Raw genomic sequence first — 13141 nt, forward strand, 5'->3', positions numbered from 1 at the left:
ATGACCTCACCATATATATGACTTCATTACCAGTGTATTGCTAATCGTATTTTATATTTTTATGTTTTTTTTTATGTCAGATAACAATATTCCGGAAATTGTTATATCTTAATAGTGTGATCAACATTTTTTATGTGATATTTCATTGTGATTAAAATGCTGTGGATGTGACCTACATAGCGAGTGCCAGTCTTATATTTATGTATTTAATATGCAATAACACACAGTAATATGCTGTGCCCAAAGTTCACCACTAGATGGCTCGAACACCAAGACCAACGTATACACGATACCTCTCAAACATACAAATGTAATATAATCGTCTTGACGACAATTATTAGATATAAAACAATGATAAGGACAGATACGAACCCTTGCTCTGCTAAAACTATGACAAATCTTATATACCGGTGGTATTGCGACACAACTTCTAAATTATCAAGCCTGATATGGCTATGGAATGAATATTTCAATCAGAGATTCCCTCTGATATCAATATTAGGTCTCATATTCAGTCATATGCATTTTTATTGAATAGCGATAATATTGAATTTGTACATCTAACATACATCCTCTATAAAAAATATCACATGACCTAACCCTTCAGGTGAACACCGTCAAAATTAAAAACTGAGCTAAAAACATTTTTTTGTCACTTTACATCACTAAAAGTGCAACTCCAAGAGATCAAAAAGATCTATGCCCCCCAAAATAGTACCAATCTAACAGTCACCCTATCCCGCAAAAAATGAGCCCCTATCTAAGACAATCGCCCAAAAAATAAATAAAAAACTATGGCTCTCAGAACATGATTTTTTTTGTATCGCCGTGTTTGTAACAACCTGCTCTATCTAAAAAAAAATAAAAAACACATGACCTAACCCCTCAGGTGAACACCATAAAAAAAAAAAACTTTTAACCCTTGCTTTGTTACTGGAAAAAATGGATTAAAATAGAAAATCTGCCAAAAAGTTAAATTCTGAAACTTCATCTATGTTGAGGAAGAGTTGATACGCATGCATATATATATATATATACATATATGCATGCAAACACAAACTGTATAGTTAGTTTATGGGTGGAATTGGGAACGTGTAGTGTAGTTTAGGATTGTATATTTGTAGTGCTGTGTATTTACTGTATATTGTGTGCCCCCTTATAAGGTAGGGGCTTGTGCCCCCTTACATAATCATCTGTGCCCTCTTATAGTATAGGGGCTGTGCCCCCTTACATCCCCCTTCATAACATATATGCCCCCTGATGTATTAATGTATACATGTGTATGGATGTGCCCCAAGCATACATACATATTGTGTGCGTCAGGCGTTAATAAATACAGTAATATTTGTACCCTTTGTGTAGCGTGTACTTGTTAGCGGTGGTGAGTCAGTTAGGCGCAGGCAGCTAGCGTAGTGATTAGTGTAAAGTATAGCGAAAGTATTATGTTATTGTTATATAAAGGTATAAATAGGCGGAGTCATCACTAGACGGCTCCTCCTATTTATGAATACTAATTATCGATATTCGCATAATATTGGTGATTAATATTCTCCCTTTACAATCTACATATTCCTTTAATTCTTGTGGAACACCTAAAGGGTTACCAAAGTTTGTACAATCAGTTTTGAATAAAGAAAAAAAGGATTGGTTGGTCCAGCTTGTATTCGTGGTAATCCAAAGCTTTATTCAATATTCAGTAAAATCCAGGTACAGGAATGCAGGTCTACATGTTTCAGGCACAATAAAATCCTAGCCCTTACTCATGACATTTTCCAGTACACTGCAGAAAGTTTTTATAGAGAGGAGGGAGGGACTGACTTTCTCACCTGAGGTAATCAGGCTGAGGTTCAACCACTCCCATCCCATCCACAAATCAACACTCAATTAAAAGCATACCATAAATGTATGTGATTTATAAAAACATAAAAAGAAATAGCAATGACATATTCAGAAAAAAATATAGTAATGATGACGGAACTAGGTGAGGAAAATGAAAAAGGAGGAATACTATATGATCAATAGTTTGAAGATCAATATTGTAGGATGAGGTCAAGTTTTTTATTCAGACCATGGGGTTGGCGACTTTCTAACTGGAAAATCCAGTAGGATTCTCTATTCAGAAGTTTGCGTTTTCTGTCACCACCTCTTAAAGGTTTTTTGACTTTTTCGATACCTTGTGCTGACATATATGAGACATCCCCACCATGCACTGTGGCAAAGTGGAGACTTGCCGCAGATACATTGCGGTTTGCATGGTGCGGTATGTCTGATATATGTTTTCTAATGCGCGTTTTTATGGCATTTGTTGTACATCCTATATATTGCAGCTTGCATTTGGTGCATGTTATGCAGTAAATGGCAAAAGTGGTGTTACAATTGAGAAAGGAGTGAATCTTAAAAGTCTGGCCATTAACAGTAGATTCAAAATTCTGGCTGATTTTCATGTATTTGCAACAAATACAAATGGAATGACCACATTTGTAGTTCCCCTTTGTGGATAACCAAGTGCTCTGAGTAGAGCGAAATTTATCATTTCTAAAAAGGGAGGGACTTACTGAGCTAGCTATGGTAGGTGCTTTTTTAGCTGCACATTTTACGCCTTTTTGTGCCATTGCTGCCCATGCCTTGTCGCAGGCCAGAACCGGAAAGTGTTTTTTTTACAATATTACAAATTTGGGTGTATTCTTTGCTATATTGTGTTACAAAGATATATTTTTTCTTTCATGGTTCAATGTCTCTCTGATATCGTGACTGTGTTTTTTCACATTAGTAGTTAATAATGAATTTCTGTCAATGTTTGATACCTCTCTATTGCATTTGTCCAACATTTTTTGTGAATAAGCCCTATGTGTCAATCTTTTAGTAATGTTTTCTGCCTCTGTTTTGTAGGTTGACTCGTCACTGCAATTCCTTCTGGCTCTGATTAATTCTCCCTTAGGTATATTCCTGATGGTATGTGTGGGATGGCATGATTGTGCATGCAGTAATGTATTGCCAGCTGTTTGCTTTCTGTGTGTGCTGGTGTATATGGAGGCTGTGGCGGAGTCCCCCCTGAGTCTGAGATCTAAAAATTCGATGTTATTCGTACTGTGTTGAACGGTAAATTGGATACCATTTACACAGGAATTCAGATAATCCGTGAACAGTTTTGAATACATTGAGGGGTGTAGTTTCTAAAATGGGGGCATTTATGAAGTGACTTCAGACCTGAACTAATCCTTAAAAAGTGGGTTTTGGAAATTTTCTGAAAAATTTCAAGATTTGCTTCTAAACTTCTAAGCCTTCTAACGTCTCAAAAAAAGAAAATGTAATTTACAAAAAGATCCAAACATGAAGTAGACATATGGGAAGAGACATTTAAATTTAGAAAATTGTGAATTTTTCTAACTTTTTGGTAAATTTGGTATTTTTGGGATAAACAAAAATGAAATATTTTAACTCAAATTTACCACTGTCATGAAGTACAATATGTGACGAGAAAACAATCTCAGAATGGCTTGGATAAGTAAAAGTGTTTTATGGTACTTTCACACTTGCGTTAAACTTTTCCGGTATTGAGTTCCGTCCTAGGGGCTCAATACCGGACAAAAACTGATCAGTTTTATCCTAATGTGTTCTGAATAGAGAGCAATCCGTTCAGTATGCATCGGGATGTCTTCAGTTCAGTCACTGTACGTTTTTTGGACTGAGAAAATACTGCAGCATACGGATCCGTCTACAAATGGTATATGTTTGCATACAGATGGCTGGATCCGCCAGGCACTTCCGGCGATGGAACTGCCTGTCGGAATCCAATAAGGCAAGATTTTCAAAAAATGGCCTGGTCCTTAAGGTGAAAAATGGCAGGGTCATTAAGGGGTTAAAGGACATGTACACCTTTTGTGGACAATTTTTTTTTCAATTGGTCTTTATTACAAATATTGAGCCGTTCTGTCACAAAGGGTTAACAGTTTTCTAGCTGTGTGACTGGTACTTTTTACTTTTGCTTTTTGCTTGTCATCTAATAAACCTTATTTCTAAATAAGCCTCTATTGTTATGTCTGTATGTTATGCCATTCTTTTATTATTTCTACACTAGAAGTTATGAATGAATTGCCAGCAGTCTGCAGTAAGGGTACAGAGGGGTGGTAACCAGTTGGTGGTGTGTACCTGCACAGACTGTCACGAGGGTGTCAAGACCCACGCCTGACTCCGTTATACCCGGGTTCAGGAAGTCGCAGCGGCTGGCTGCGCGCTCTATGTAAGATAGGGCTGTTTCCTTATGGTAGCTTTCTGGGTTTGCTTTGCAACCCTTTTTGGCTCACTCAGGGATCCGTAGCTCCTTCTCCTCAGCTGTTCCTTGTCCAGCACTCCCAACCTCCTTATATTCCCCTCTCACACTTCTCTGGTTGCCACATATAGAGCTTCCTGCCTGGACTTCTATACTGACCCACTGGAGCTGTGTTGCTCTGGTTGTTGGTCCAGAACGTTTCCCTCCGGATCCCTGTTGGACCTTTGTGGTCTGCTGTGGTTGCCCACCTGGGTTTATGTGTTTGTCTGTATTGTCTGTCCTCTCCCTGGTGTTTCCCTCTTAGTGTCAGTGGTGCGGACTAGCGATTCACTATCTAGGGCTCATTTTAGGGAAAGCCAGGGTTTAGGCACGTGATCGCCGCACGGGTGAGGAACCCGTCTAGGGACGTCAGGGCAGTCAGGTGCCAGCCGCAAGGTGAGTCAGGGGTCACCACCTTTCCCTCTCCCTTGGGCAGGGCTTTCCCTTTTCCCTCCCTGTGTGTGACGCCGGTCATTACATTATATCTGGTCCTTATTTTGTGTAGGTAAAAGAAAAATAATTTTTTACCTACTTAGAATCCAGTATGGATCCAATTGCTGCTCTGTCCAAACAATTTCATGGCCTGTCTTTGGAGGTGGCAGGATTGAAGGCGTTGGTCCTCCAGAAACAGCAGCAATTATAACTGACCGCAAGCCCAGCGGTTGCTACTGGTAACCAGGTTGTTGCAGAACCCAAGGTCCCTCTCCCTGACAGATTTTCTGGGGGAAGGGACAAGTTTTTGACATTCCGTGAGGCCTGTAAATTATATTTTAAACTGCGCCCTTACTCCTCTAGTAATGAAAAACAGCGGGTGGGGGTTGTTATTTCCCTGCTGCAGGGGGACCCGCAGTCCTGGGCATTCACTTTACCCACTGATTCCCAGGCTCTTCGGTCAGTGGATGAGTTTTTCGGGGCCTTGGGTCTCATATATGACGACCCTGACCGAGTCGCACTGGCTGAATCAAGATTACGGAGACTCCTACAAGGAGAGCGGCCGGTAGAGGAGTATTGCTCTGACTTCCGTAGGTGGGCTACGGATACCCAATGGAACGACCCAGCTCTCAGGAGTCAGTTCTGCTGTGGGTTATCCGAAAGGGTTAAGGATGCGCTTGCATTATATGAGACCCCCTTTTCCCTTGATGCGGTTATGTCCCTTTCTATCCAAATAGATAGATGCCTTAGGGACAGGTTGAAAAAACCGGAGCAATTGGTAACCCCTCCCAAGCAGCAGTTAGTCTGTACGGACTTAGACGAGCCTATGCAGCTAGGAGGAACCACTCGTCAGGTCCGTCCTCCTGAGGTTCGCCGTAGGCGTGGGGTTTGTTTTTTTTTGTGAGGAGAGGGGTCATTTCATTAATGTCTGTACTTCTTTCCTCAGAAACAAAAGACCGTCGGAAAACTACTAACCCCAGGCTGTGTGGAGGATGTCAGCCGGGGGGTATATGTTTCCTCCATACGTACATCGCAATTTGTGTTGCCAGCGGTTATTGTTTTTGGTGGTAAGACGGAGACTATTTCTTTCTTTCTAGACAGTGGAGCAGGGGTAAATTTGATAGATGCCCATTTTGCCCGCACTATGGGTTTGTCTCTCTGTACCCTATTCCCATATTCGCTATTGATTCTGCTCCTCTGTCTCAGAGAAACCTCCCCACATTGTTCATAATTTACACCTTCGTAGGGGACCACCATAACGAGATGCTTTAATAACGAGAATGCTCGTCCTAAATCACCAGCACTTAGCGCTAGAGGACGAGCATTCTCGTCCTGCGATCCTTCTCTTCCCCCACGTGCGGTGCCGTGATCAGCGGCAGAGATCCGGCTTTTACTGACAGCCGGATCCTTGCTGCATCCACCAGCATCGGTGATGATGCCGATGGATTAACCCCTCATATGCCGCGGTCAGCGCTGATCGCGGCATATGGGAGGCTTGGGGCCTGGCATGTACAGAGGCCCAGCCCCCAGGCTGGGTCTCCTAGGCAACTGTTAGCGTCTTACAGTGTAAGACGCTAACAGTTCAATACAGCACAATACAGATGTATCGTGCTGCATTTAAACAGGGATCAGACCCTGTAATGTTGAAGTCCCAGAGTGGGACAAATAATAAAGTTAAAAAAAAAGTTTATGAAATTTACGTTTTGCAAAAATAAATGTAAGTTTCAAGTAAAAAAAAAAAAGCGTCCTTTTCCAAAAATAAAGTACAAAAATTGTAAAAGATAGGGAAAAGACATATAGACATATTGGGTATTGTCTTGTCCGTATCGACCAGCTCTATAAAAATATCACATGACCTAACCCCTCAGATGAACACAGTAAAAAATAAATAAAGACTGTGCTAAATAAGCAATTTTTTGTCACCTTACATCACAAAAAGTACAACAGCAAGCGATCAAAAAGGTGTACGGCCATGAAAATAGTACCAATCTAACCGTCACCTCATCCCGCAAAAAATGAGCACCTACCTAAGACAATCGCCCAAAAAATAACAAAACTATGGCTCAGAATATGGAGACACTAAAACATCATTTTTTTAAGCTGTTATTGTGTAGAACTTTTTACATAAATAAATAAAAAAGTATACATATTGGGTATCGCCGCGTCCGTATCGACCGTCTCTATAAAAATATTACATGACCTAACCCCTTAGGTGAACACCTTAAAAAATAAAAAACTGTGCTAAATAAATGTCACCTTGCATCACAAAAAGTGTAATAGCAAGCAATCAAAAAGTCATATGCACCCCAAAATAGTGCCAATCAAACAGTCATCTCATCCCGCAAAAATCATACCCTACCCAAGATAATCACCCAAAAACTTTTAAAAAAACTATTGCTCTTAGACTATGGAAACACTAAAACATGAGTTTTTTTTGTTTCAAAAATGAAATAAGTGTGTAAAACTTGCATAAATAAAAAAAATTGTATACATATTAGGTATCGCCACGTACGTGACAACCTGCTCTATAAAAATGCCACATGATCTAACCTGTCAGATGAATGTTGTAAATAACAAAACAAAATAAAATAAAAAAAAAAAAAAAAACGGTGCCCCCCCCACGCCACTGTTGCAGGATGGCCGTAAACATGGAAATGGGAAAAATTTGGGGTTAAATCAACATCTTATTGGAAAACATATGTATTTTTTCACTTTCACATCACTGTGTAATAAATTCAATGAAACACTTGGGTCCAAATGCACACTACACCACTACATAAAATTCCTTCCACTGTATTGTTACCTCATATTTTCTGCAAGTGGAACATAGTACCGAAAAAAACATTCCAGCTAAACTGCCCTCCAAAAGCCAACCAGTGCTCCTTCTTTTCTGAGCCCAGCCATATGCCCATATAGCAGGTTACAACCAAATATGGGGTAGTGCTGTATTGAGGAGGAAATATGTAACAAACTGTGGGGTGCGTTTTTTCTCCTATTACCCCTTGTGAATTTTGTCTGGCAGAATTAGGAATGCCAGTCTGTGTATATTCAGAACATTACTGTTCAGTGTGTTTTTGACATGCCCTTTAGATGGGGTCAAAATTGGTGACAGGGTCGTCTTAAAGGAAAAGTCTTAAAATTTCGTCTTAAAATTTCCCTTGTCGGTTAAAACCAGATAGTGACACATCTCCCTTGTTTCTAATTTGCTTTTGTTTAATTGCAATATTTTTTTTGTCTATTATCTGAACAGCAGCCATCTTGCCTGAGCTATTCTTAACAGCATTTAGAAAGCATTAAGAAAATAGCTTTACAGCAGCCCCATGATCCAAAGACAGAATGGACAGGAGCGGACTCCATTGACTTCTATGGGAGAGTATGCTCTTTGAACTGTGCACAGGTGATCCCGTTATCTATACACAGAGGTGGTATCATTACAGCAAAAATTTGAATGACAGACAGAGGCGGCTCTAGACTTTGTGAGGCCTTAGGCGAAACTCGAACATGAGGCCCTCACGAAGATTGTTGGGATGCCCCGGCTAAGTCCTTAAGAAATAAGCTGTCTCAACCACTGCACGGAGCGGTGGTGTGGTCAACACTCCCCCTCCATGTACCTCTATGGAAGATTCAGAGATACAGAAGTGATATATCTTAGGCTCTCCCATAGATACATGGAGGAGGAGTGTTGACCACCGCTCCGGGCACAAGGAGAGCCGGAGTACCATACAGAAGATCATGGGGGATCCCATTGGCCGGACCCCCCGATCCGACACTTATTTCCTATGCTTTGGCTAGGGGATTTATTTTCCTAATCCGGGAGTACACCTTTAATATGCAGTGACATCACAGTAAAGGATTAATATGCAAAGGGACAACACAGTACACGGCTTATATTCACAGTGCATATTAACACTTTGCATTAACCCTGGCCCCGCACACCGCATTTTGCTGTACTTGCTATACAGCAGCATATACCTGTCAGATCCAGTGTCCCCAGGTGACGTCTCCTCCGATGTAGATCTTTTCTGTCCTCATCTTCTCCATTTGGTCCGTACAACTTCTCTCAGCCGCTCCTCGTCTCTGCAGAGTGTGACACACAGACATCTTAGCTTCCTCACATTTCTATCATCATCCCCCAACCTAGAGCCCCCAGGGTTATCCTGCTGCTAACTGTGCCCCCCAATACCCCCAAATACTATCCTGAAGAAATAATTGTGCCCCTGTAGTAATAGTACTCCTCATAGTCCCACCAATAGTATTTCCCTGCTAGAATGCCCTCATTAGTAATACTGCCCCCATTATGTATTTTGCCCCCCACACTGCCCCATTAAGTAATATGCCCTCCACTAAGTAATGCCTCCCCACACACTGCCTCACATTATGTAATTTGCCCCCACACTGCCCCACATTAAGTAATTTGCCCCCCCCACACTGCCTCACATTATGAAATTTGCCCCCCACATTAAGTAATTTGCCCCCACACTGCCTCCATTAAGTAATTTTCCCCCACACTGCCTCACATTATGTAATTTGCCCCCACACAGCCACATTAAGTAATTTGCCCCCCACACTGCCCCACATTATGTAATTGCACCCACACTGCCTCCATTAAGTAATTTGCCCCACACCCTGCCTCACATTATGTAATTTGCCCCTCACACTGCCTCCATTAAGTAATTTGCCCCCACACTGCCTCACATTATGTAATTTGCCCCTCACACTGCCTCCATTAAGTAATTTGCCCCACACACTGCCTCACATTATGTAATTTGCCCCTCACACTGCCTCCATTATGTAATTTGCCCCTCACACTGCCTCCATTAAGTAATTTGCCCCCCACACTGCCTCACATTATGTAATTTGCCCCCACACTGCCTCCATTAAGTAATTTGCCCCACATTATGTAATTTGCCCCTCACACTGCCTCCATTAAGTAATTTGCCCCACACACTGCCTCACATTATGTAATTTGCCCCCCACACTGCCCCATTAAAGGGGTTCTTCACTTTCATTTAACTGATGATCTATCCTCTGGATAGATCATCAGCTTCTGATCGGCCGGGGTCCGACACCCGGGACCCCCGCCGATCAGCTGTTTGAGAGGGCAGCGGCGCTCCAGCAGCACCGCAGCCTTCTCACTGTTTACCGCCGGGCCGCCCGCCCACTGACGTCACGACTTGTATCAACTAGAGTGGGCTCGGCTAAGCTCCATTTAAGTGAACAGAGCTTAGCCGCGCCCACTCTAGTTGATACAAGTCGTGACGTCAGTGGGCGGGCGGCCCGGCGATAAACAGTGAGAAGGCCGCGGCGCTGCTGGAGCGCCGCTGCCTTCTCAAACAGCTGATCGGCGGGGGTCCCGGGTGTTGGACCCCGGCCGATCAGAAGCTGATGATCTATCTAGAGGATAGATCATCAGTTAGATGAAAGTGAAGAACCCCTTTAAGTAATTTGTCTGCCACACTGCCTCCCATTAGGTAATTTCCCCCCCACCTTGTACTTGTTCCACTGATCTGCTAGGCTGCTGCGCGGGCATGAGTTTAGTCACTTCAGAGCGCAACTCTGTCCTGCGGCGCGTAATCCAGCAAGACCTGTGACCTCCTGCGGCAGGTCTCGCGAGATTGCGTTCTGAAGTGACTAAATTCATGACCGTGCAGCAGCCTAGCAGATCAGCGGAACAAGTACAGGGAGGGAATAGTATTCAGGGCACTGGACAAAACATTCGGGGCTTTGACCTAAGGACGTCCTGTACTTGCCGCGGCCTAATGGAAGAGCCGCCTCTGATGACAGATAAGCAGGTAACTGCAAAGTGATCTGTACAGACCAAGAAGTGGCGCAATTAGACTTATTGGTCAGTGCGAAAACAGCAGTAATTTATGGTTTGGGAAAACATATACTAAACATAAAAATGTTCAACTACACGTTGCTCCTACAGGCAGTGGGTAAACTGTGAAAGCTCAAGAGTCAGCGTCACATCCTAGCCATGATATTGGAACTGGTCAGAAAACCAGAGAAGGCAGTTCTGGACTCCATGTTAGTAGTCTCGTAGATGTTGTGCATGAGCCCTGACAGGAAGGGGTAATCTCAGGGAGGGGTCTAGATATGCAGCAGGCAATGGCCGACCACGCAGCCAGCAGGATAAGATAACAGGTTTCTGGAGCGCACCGATAGCCAGGCTGGTGAGTGCCTTCTGCCTGCACTATTGGGACAGAGCTGGTAACCCCGGAGAACCCGCGCTTCACCCCCGTCACGCCTGTCTGCCGTGACTGCTCGCACGCTCGCAGGATGTGGGGGAAGGGCCAGTGAGGTGAGGCGGGACCGTTAGATGGGAAAAGTTATGGACTGCAGGTATTGCCGGAGCGGTATCGGATGTGGTGTGACTGACTCGCCTGGTTGTGAGTACTGTGTTGCAGTATGTAGTCAGCTGCATGAGACATGTCTACAGCCACCATAAGAAAGTTCGAGCTTCCAGCAGTGGACGGAAATGTCTGCCCGGGGAGCATGAACCCCCAGAAAGCTGAGGGCCGTCCGCGGGCCATAGGACTAACAGGCGAGATGCAGGGTCCCACTTCACAAGCGGAAGCCTCCATGCATTTGTAGCATTTTGTATTTCCTACCTGTGGCTCTTTTTCAAACTTATTTTGAAGTCTTGCCCATAGCAACCAATCAGATTTCACAGCTGTGGAAAATGAAAGGTGGAATCTGATTGGTTTTATTGGCACCTAGGCCAGTTTTAATGCGTTCTTGAGACCTTTGGTGAAATTTTGCGACGTTTGATGGGCTTCGCCACTTTCAAAAGTGGAGTGTAAAGTAGGTCAGCATTACAGATAAGGCTACTTTCACACTGCCGTTTCTGGGTCCGCCTGTGAGATCCGTTTCAGGGCTCACACAAGCGGCCCAAAACGGATCAGTTCAGCCCCAATGCATTCTGAATGGATAAGGATCCGTTCAGAATGCATCACTTTGGCTGTGTTTAGTCTCCCTTACACTTTTGAGCGTTTTGGTGTCCGCCCGACGATGCGGAGCCAAACGGATCCGTCCTGACTTAGAATGTAAGTCAATGGGGACGGATCCGTTTTCACTGACACAATATGGTGCAATTGAAATCAAATCCGTCCCCAATTTCAATGTAAGTCAGGACGGATCAGTTTTGAACGGATACAAGCGTTTGCATTATTGGTGCAGATCCCTCTGTGGAGATACAAGACTGATCTGCACCGAACGCAGGTTTGAAAGCCCAAGAACACTTTTATGTGTCATATATGATGTGACTTTTTAAAAAGTTGCATCTCCACTGCAGGCTCCCTCTGGTGTATCTTCCCTGACAGAGGCTAAACCAGTGGGCGCAGCAGTTGCAGAGAAAACGTAGCCTTTAGGTGTAATGGCAACACCCCTGTTGCACCTAGTCCTAGTGGCTCATTTGCATATAATAAAGCAGAATTGTTCTCAGTAATGCGGACACGTATTAACATGGGGCCAACACAGATAACTTCAGCTGCCAAGAGCACATGTAACAGGTCAGACAGTTATATAGGTACAAGTCTGTCATCGGATGCCCTGTAAATGTGGTTGTGTCTCTTCTTTGCTCCTTCTGTTGCTCATATACAGTTTTATGTTTTTCTACAGCTCCAGTCTGGGGATGCCATAAGAAGAAATGAATGGCACATTTCTTCACTGACCTCTGTACTGTAAGGAAGGAATTAACTGCCCGTATCTCTTTATTACCTTCCTTATCTGCACTTCATCCCTCAATCGTTCCCTGGATGAAACCGTGCCCTTTCTGGTACCAGGAGAGCTAACAATCAGACAATCAACACAAGGTAGATTGAAAAATAGCTCTGTTTATTTTTGGCATTGCACTCGTGTGTGTGTGTATGTGTGTGTGTGTATGTGTATGTGTATGTATGTATGTATGTATGTATATATATATATATATATATATATATATATATATATATATATATATATATATATATATGGTATGAAAGTAAGAGGAAGTTGTCTTTCGCTCCAATGAGAAGTAGACACGAGCAGAAATGTACAAATTTGGCAGTTACATACAGGTCTGAGCTAGGGTTGGACGATATCAAAAATATTCCCACGATAACGATATTAAGAAATTTATCGCGATAACGATATATATCGCGATAAATGCCCATTTAGAAGAAAAAAAACACTTGGGGCAACAAGGAGGCGTCACACTGTATGGGGGCAGCCACAAGGAGGCGTCACACTGTATGGGGGCAGCCACAAGGAGGCGTCACACTGTATGGGGGCAGCCACAAGGAGGCGTCACACTGTATGGGGGCAGCCACAAGGAGGCGTTAATTGTTATACTTTTATATGTAATTTTTCACCATTTGGGGTATCTATAACTAGTTGATTGACTGTAACAACAAAAACATT

The 13141-nt window shown here is 43.1% G+C and overlaps 1 protein-coding gene across 4 annotated transcripts in view; it reads left to right on the forward strand.

Moving 5' to 3' along the window:
- Positions 1–10812: 10812 nt before the first annotated feature.
- The window catches only part of LOC122933350 (periphilin-1-like), an 86518-nt gene continuing 84189 nt past the window's right edge, over positions 10813–13141 (forward strand). The window contains exons 1-2 of one of the 4 annotated variants that reach the window (XM_044288299.1): positions 10813–10914; positions 12362–12555. The gene's annotated coding sequence lies outside the window, so the exon portion shown is untranslated. Of the gene's footprint in view, positions 11131–12361; positions 12556–13141 lie in introns of all 4 variants that reach the window. The other 3 variants (XM_044288301.1, XM_044288300.1, XM_044288298.1) reach the window with 3 other exon arrangements.

The sequence above is a fragment of the Bufo gargarizans genome, chromosome 3, assembly GCF_014858855.1.
Source record: "Bufo gargarizans isolate SCDJY-AF-19 chromosome 3, ASM1485885v1, whole genome shotgun sequence".
NCBI lineage: Eukaryota > Metazoa > Chordata > Amphibia > Anura > Bufonidae > Bufo > Bufo gargarizans.